At 41.8% G+C, this 7,728-nt stretch overlaps 1 long non-coding RNA gene across 1 annotated transcript; it reads right to left on the bottom strand.

Annotated features, from left to right (window-relative positions):
- Nucleotides 1–4,900: 4,900 nt before the first annotated feature.
- Nucleotides 4,901–6,727, bottom strand: LOC142677676 (uncharacterized). The gene is made up of 3 exons (XR_012852615.1): nt 6,495–6,727; nt 5,338–5,419; nt 4,901–5,248 (listed from the first exon to the last, which is right to left on the bottom strand). It is a non-coding gene; the product is annotated as an uncharacterized LOC142677676 (long non-coding RNA).
- Nucleotides 6,728–7,728: the final 1,001 nt, after the last annotated feature.

The following is a 7,728-nucleotide window of genomic DNA, read 5'->3' as shown; positions in this document are numbered from 1 at the left end:
GTTTTGGTCATGTGAGGCCCTGAGGACCCTATGGGGGGAAATATTGGACCTGATAAAGCAGGTGTATGGTTGGGAATTGGCGGCAGACCCTAAAGTTATGTTGTTGGGAGCGGTGGGAGAATTGGAGAGTGACAGAATGGCAAGCCTGGCAATTGCCAAGATATTATATCAAACGAGGAAATGCATTGCTAAACACTGGCTGGACACGGAGCCACCAAGGATGAGGGAAATTGTAGGAATGTTGAACTATAATATCCTGATGGAGCATAAGATATTTTCTAAAAGGGGCACGGAAAAAAAATTTGAGAAACAATGGAGCAGATGGATGGCCTGTCCTGAGGTGCTGACACCTGAACTGAGCAGACTAAGGGCGAGAGTCGTCTGAGGAACTGGAGGTGATAGAGTCTGGAGTAAAGAAGGGGTGGTGGGGAAACTTGATAAGAGACATGTGCTCTGACCAGGAATGGTACTAGAAACAAACGGCGGAGATATAGTGGGGGGCTGTGCGGGGAGGGGGGAAAGGGGGGAAAGGGGGGAAGTTGGGGATTTCCTGATATGCTGTCACTATTGTATACGATGTTGGAAAATTGTAATGTGAATGTTAATGTGTTATTTCATTTCTGTGTTCGTATCAATAAAATTGGATTGTTTTAAAAAAAATAAATAAAAAATAGAGCAAAAACTGATCAAAAAGTCACATGCACCCCATGAAAACTACAATGAATTCCTCAAGGGGTCTAGTTTCCAAAATAGTGTCACTTTTGGGGGGTTTCCACTGTTTTGGCACCACAAGACCTCTTCAAACTGGACATGGTGCCTAATAAAAAGGAGGCCTCATAATCCTCTAGGTGGTTCTTTGCTTCGGAGGCCGGTGCTTCAGTCCATTACCACACTAGGACCACATCTGTGATATTTCTCAAAACTGGAGAATCTGGGCAATAGGTATTGAGTAATGTTTCTCGGGGTAAAACCTTCTGTTTTACAGAAAAAAAAAAGGAATAAAAACAATTTTCTTACAAAAAAACTGAAATATGTAAATTTCACCTCTACTTTGCTTTAAATTCTTGTGAAACACCTAAAAGGTTAATAAACTTTCTGAATGCTGTTTTGAATATTTTGAGGGGCCTAGTTTCTAAAATGGGGTGTTTTATAGGGGTTTCTAATATATAGGCCCCCCCAAAGCCACTTCAGAACTAAACTGGTAACTTAAAAAAAAAAAAAAGAGGCTTTTTCTTATACCACACCCCAATGTACTGTATGGCCGTGTCCAGGATGCGTTATGAGGCAATACTTCGCTTCTTACATTATACTGATAATGAGCAGCGCCCACCCCGAGATGACCCCAGTTTTGACCGTTTGTATAAACGGAGACCTCTATTAGACCATTTTAGTGCCCGGTTTTCCAAAGCATACACCCCCGAGAATTGTATTTCTATTGATGAGTCCCTGGTCCATTTTAAAGGGAGGCTTCAATTCCACCAGTACCTGCCGTGTAAGAGGGCAAGGTATGGCGTGAAGATGTATAAGTTGTGCGAGAGTGCATCAGGGTATACTTACAAGGACAGCAGTATTCAGCCCTTAGAATGCCCCCCCTTACTGGGAGTTAACGCAAAAATTGGGTGGGATTTGGTGCACCCACTGCTGGACCAGGTTTACCACCTCTAACTGGATAATTTTTATACCAGCGTCCTACTCTTCAAGTGCCTCGCTTCCAGAAGTACTGTGGCATGCGGCACTGCTAGAAGAAATCGGAGAGGCCTCCTGTGAAGGATTTGCCTGACACAGCTTCTGTGTCAATGCCCGTGGTTAATAAGCCTGCATCTGTGTCTAGGTCTGCTAGAGTGACTCGATCTGCTACCACTCAGGCTGGTAGGCTGAGGAGTGGGAGAGCCTATCGCAGCCTGGCCAGACGGTTCTAGCTCCCGCCCTTGGTCTACTTATAACTTCATTTGATGCTTGTCCTTTGCCTGTGATTCTCTTGTTTCCTGGCTCTGCTGTTTCTGCTGTTACCATTGACCTCTGCTTCATATTGACCCTGGCTTGACTGACTATTCTCCTGCTCTGCATTTGTTAACACGTACACTCCTGGTTTGACTCGGCTCATCCACTACTCTGTTGCTCACGGTTTTGCCGTGGACAACTGCCCCACTTCCCTTTGCTTTTGTGTACCCTTGTCTTGTTTGTCTGTCGTGCACATATTGAGCATATGGACCGTCGCCCATTTGTACACCGTCGCCTAGGACGGGCTGTGAAAGTAGGCAGGGTCTGAGTGGCGGATAGATTAGGGCTCACCTGTCTGTCTCCCTATCCTGACATTACACCTCCCTAAGACACTGCTTGGGCAAACAAGAAGGGGTGGAAGCAGGGCACATTCTAGCAGCAACATATTGTGTGTTAAGTACAAGGACAAGAGAGATGTCGTTGTATTGACAACAATACATGGCCATACCAGTGCCCATGTACCTGTACGAGGTACCAGTACAGAGAACCCCAAACCAGACTGCATCCTGGACTACAATAGGTGCATGGGAGGGGTGGACTTGTCAGATCAAGTCCTGAAGACCTACAGCGCCATGCGGTGTGGTATAAGAAGCTGGCCGTGCACATCATTCAGATTGCATTGTTTAATGCGTACCTACTACATCGATGTAAAGGCCAGATGGGAACTTTCCTGGAATTTCAAGAGGTGGTTATCAAGAACCTAATCTTTAGGGACCATGAAGGGGGGCACCAAGTACTTCTGGAAGCAAGGCAACACACATCGTACCAGGGCAATACTTTCCAGGAGGAGTTCCCCAAACTGGCAAGAAGGGAAAAAGTCAAAAGAAGTGCAAAGTATGCTATAAGAGGGGGATAGGGTAAGACACAATATATCAATATGACACGTGTCCCGAAAAACCAGGGCTCTGTATGAAAGTGTTTTAAAATGTATCATACATCCCTTGATTTTCAATCTACCCCAGTTTTACTTACCATGATGCACTCCGCACAGCTTATCCCCCTCATCTTTACACTCTGGGCCCTGCTGTCTGCCCAGGCAGCTGTTAACATCCACATGTAGGGTATTGCTGTACCCGTGAGAACCCACATTACTGTTTATGGGATGTATGTCTCCGGTGGCGCATGCTGGGCACAATATATCGGACACTGAAATGGCATATATGTATAGAAAATTGCAAATCTCACTCTGCACTATCTGCTGCGCATTATCTTTTAAACAATACCTGTGGGGTCAAAATGCTCACTACACCTCTAGATGAATGCCTTAAGGGGTGTAGTTTTTAAAACGGGGTCACTTCTCGGGGGTTTCAACTGTACTGGTACCTCAGGGGCTTCTGCATACATGACTTAGTACCAGAAAATCCCCAGTAGGCCAAATGGTGGTCCTTTCCTTCTTAGCCCTCCCATGGGCCCAGTTTATCACACATTTTTTTTAATTCACAGCCCATTTCAAATAAATTCTGAGAATAAACTGTGGGGTCTAAATGGTCACAACACCCATAAATGAATTCCTTGAGGGGTTTAGTTTCCAAAATGGGGTCACTTCTGGTGGGTTTCCATTGCTTTGATACCTCTGGGGCTCTGCAAATTCGACATGGCACCCGAAAACCAATCCAGCAAAATCTGGACTCCAAAGAACACATAGCGCTTCTTTCCTTCTGAGACCTCCCATGGGCCCAAACGGCAGTTTATCACCACAAATGGGATATTACCGCACTCAGGACAAATTGGGCAACAAAATGGGGCATTTTCCATGCGAAAATAAGAAATTTTGATCAAAAATGACATCTTATTGGAAAACATTTCATCTTTTTAATTTCACAGCCCAATTCAAAGACGCTCTGTGAAAAAACTGTGGGGTCAAAATGGTAACAACAACCATAAATGAATTCCTTGAGGGGTGCAGTTTCCAAAATGGGGTCACTTTTGAGGGATTCCTACTTTTTTGGCACCTAAACACCTCTTCAAACCTGGCATGCTGCCTAAAATATATTCTAATAAAAATGAGGCCCCAAAATGCACTAGGTGCTTCTTTGCTTCTGGGGCTTGTGTTTTAGTCCAAGAGCACACTAGAGCCACATGTGGGACATTTCTAAAAACGGCAGAATCTGTAAAATACATATTTAGTAGTGTTTCTCTGGTAAAACCTGTGTTACCGAAAAAAATAGAATAAAATTAAATTCAGCAAGAAAAATGAAATTTGCAAATTTCACCTCCACTTTGCTTTAATTCCTGTGAAATGCCTAAAGGGTTAAAAAAAACTTTCTAAATGCTGTTTTGAATACTTTGAGGGGTCTAGTTTTTAAAACGGGAAGTTTTGTGGGTGTTTCTAATACAACAGGTACCTTAAAAAAAAGGCTTTTGAAATTTTCTTAAAAATATGAGAAATTGCTGTTTATGTTCAAAAAATCATGCCAATCTAAAGTAGAATTATGGGAAATGTGAACTAGTAAATATTTTGGTTGGTATAACCATCTGTTTTACAAGCAGATGCATTTTTTACTTTAGAAAAATTCTATTTTTTCTACATTTTCTCTAAATTTTGCAATTTTTCATTAATAAACACTGAACATATCAACAACATTTTACAGCTAACATAAAGCCCAATGTCTCACGAGAAAACATTCTCAGAATCGCTTGGGTAGGTTTAAGCATTTCGACATTATTACCACATAAAGTTAAATATGTCAGATTTGAAAAATGGGCTCTGAGCCCTAAGTCCCGAACTAGGCTGCGTCCTTAAGTGGTTAAGCAACTATCAAATATATCAATGTTTTACATCTCCTAGCACTCTTTGTCCTAAAGTATATAATCCAGTACATATGGCGGCACGTTCCATACACTCTGTATTGTGTAAGTTGCAGCCGCGCACATAACAATTACCAGTCACACTTATGGATTGATGTTAATGATTTATTTAAGGTTTTTGTGGATCAAAATATATAATGGTAAAGATGACGGTAATACAAGATCCAGCAAAAACTACGGAATATGTCACAGTATATACTGTAGTATCAGTTAGGGGTGGAAAATCTGGATTCGACAGACACAAGAAGAGATGACATATTGTCCTGTTCTGAACCTGGTCTTCTGGGTGATATTGATGCCCTGGTGACCACATTGATGTCTCTTCTGTGACAGATGTTGTAGAAATGTTAAGTCTCGCCATTGGAATTCTTGTAAGATGGCGGATTCTGCCCTTGGTTGTTATTGGTGTTGATGTTCTGTTGATATCTGCTGACTTGTTCTGGGGGGAGAAGCACACAACCCTATTAAATATTGATCATTCAGGCTGCTTGATAAATATAGAGAGGGGACACATCCAGAGGAACTTACCTTTCTATCAGCATTGATGGTGGCTCCTCCGGTGACAGGGGGCGCTATTCTCGCCAGATGTACTGCGGAATTGATGTTTATGCTGCAAGACAAATATTTGCTATTAATGTTCTATAATGTGTGTTTCTTAGCAGACACAAAATCTAGAAGACTTTTTAAGGTGATTTGAGGTAAATAAATTTCTTAATTGATCCTTGGCGTCACACTACAAACCTTGAAGATGGTTGATGCAAGCAGTGGGTCTGACCTAGAGCTGTGCTCGGTATTGGTTCAGAGTGCACAAGACCTATAGGAGGTGCACGAATAGGGTCCCAACCCAATCGTATGTAGAGAAGTATTCGGCACACAGACAAATATGATTCAAAACTTCTTTTGTTTTATTTGTATTGTATTCAAATGCCATGGGCGGAGTGCAACGTTTCGGTCCTAGAAGACCTTCGTCAGGCACTGGAACCCTGTTGGCGTGGATGTATCCTGCTGATGAGCACTGCTGTTCATATCGCGGCTTACCGCGCCAAAAACGAGCGGTAAGCCGCGATATGAACAGCAGTGCTCATCAGCAGGATACATCCACGCCAACAGGGTTCCAGTGCCTGACGAAGGTCTTCTAGGACCGAAACGTTGCACTCCGCCCATGGCATTTGAATACAATACAAATAAAACGAAAGAAGTTTTGAATCATATTTGTCTGTGTGCCGAATACTAGAGCTGTGCTCTTCAGCATGTTACCGGAACTTTCTAATATTCCGATGTTTTATGCCCCGGAGATTGTAACTGTTCCTTAGGAGTCCTGCAAGATGCCAAGTAATGTCTTCCATCAATAGCAATGTTTCTTGTATCCATCATTTTTGCTTAGAAGCTAATGCATCATAAAATCCAGTTGTTCCATCCATTCAGATGACCGGTTCCTTTAGGAAACTCATTGTACTATACTACATACATGCTTACAGTTGGGGAAGTTGTTCCCCAAAGCCCACAACCTTCATTCAGAAATGAAAACGTGTCTAAATACAAGGAGTTGGAATTTTAAGATTGAAAATACTTATTTACACTTTAGTTAAATTAGTTGATAAAATAAATTACAGATACAGAGGAAAACCTAAGAGATGGAAGAACATTTTCACCGCAAACATAATAGACAACTACAAAGCTCTTACCTGTAAGGACATGAACAGATGCAGCTACTTTTTTTGTCCTTTCCTCCTAATGCCCGTTACATAGATTTTACGATCAAAGCGTCCACCAGCCAAGGGGATGCTGGAATGAGAAATATATTTATGTAAGACATATGATAATGTTAGCAGGTAACCACACTTTGCTTAGTTTCACATCCTATAATCCTCCAGTACTGTCACCAAAGTGTACAGCCACCTGCCCCAAAGTGTGAGCTCTGGCTATAAGGACCATGTAGTAATGACGGCTACTGAAAGTATCATACCAACAACATGGAGGAAAACATGACTTACTCATCTGAACCGGGCCTGATCTTTACTTCAAAGATGCCAAAAACAGGTCGGTGGTCTGAGGTCTTCAAAACAGGGCAAGAGTCGTATCTCAGGACTCGCACATCTCCCTCACATTGGCTTTTAAACAACACCCTGTCCTGTAGAGGTCATGAAAATAACAAATATCATTAGTGAAATCATATTATAATAGATTATTAAACTGCAAAACAACATAGACCTAAATGTTGGGCCTACTTTATTTATATTGCAGAATATTGAGACTTTATTGCATTTTAGGTTTGACTTGGTCACACAGATTTCATTAAATAAGTATCCTTGACCCATACTGGGCAACGACATATTACACTGGGAAACTGTGATGACAAACTCACTACATAAAAGTAAAATTAACTGAAAGCTTTGTTCATAAGAAATTACTCTTCCAGCTATAATAATAACAATTCATTACATTGGGGGAGGGGATTCATTATATAATGGGTGCTCTGGCCCATGGATTCTATTGTCTCTCAAGCTCTGTAGACCTGGAAATAAGATATCTTACCGTATATGATGGAATTCTCTGCTTTGCTGATGTATCATAGGTGTCTGTGCCAATGTCAAACTTATATGTAGGAAGGAAATCAATGGTGTGCTCCTTGAACCCTAGAAATATGGACCCTTAAGTTGAAAGAAAAAAAAGTAGTCAGTATTAAAAAAAAAAAGGAGCAATTGATAATTTTAGCACTATATAAGAATTTGGGGAACATATCAACCATCATGTCAGTGATTTGTATTAATCTGTGGAAGTGGTTGTGGTATTAAAGGGGTTTTCCAACTTCTGACAACTGATGACATACTCACCAGATAGGTCATCAGTACATGATCTGTGGTGGTCCGACACCCGGACCCTGCACTAATCAACTGGTCCGGTGCCTTTGAGCACCGG

Source organism: Rhinoderma darwinii (assembly GCF_050947455.1).
Source record: "Rhinoderma darwinii isolate aRhiDar2 chromosome 2 unlocalized genomic scaffold, aRhiDar2.hap1 SUPER_2_unloc_49, whole genome shotgun sequence".
NCBI classification, from domain to species: domain Eukaryota; kingdom Metazoa; phylum Chordata; class Amphibia; order Anura; family Rhinodermatidae; genus Rhinoderma; species Rhinoderma darwinii.
Note: the sequence above shows the minus strand (reverse complement) of the source record. Positions and strands in the feature narration are given on the sequence as shown.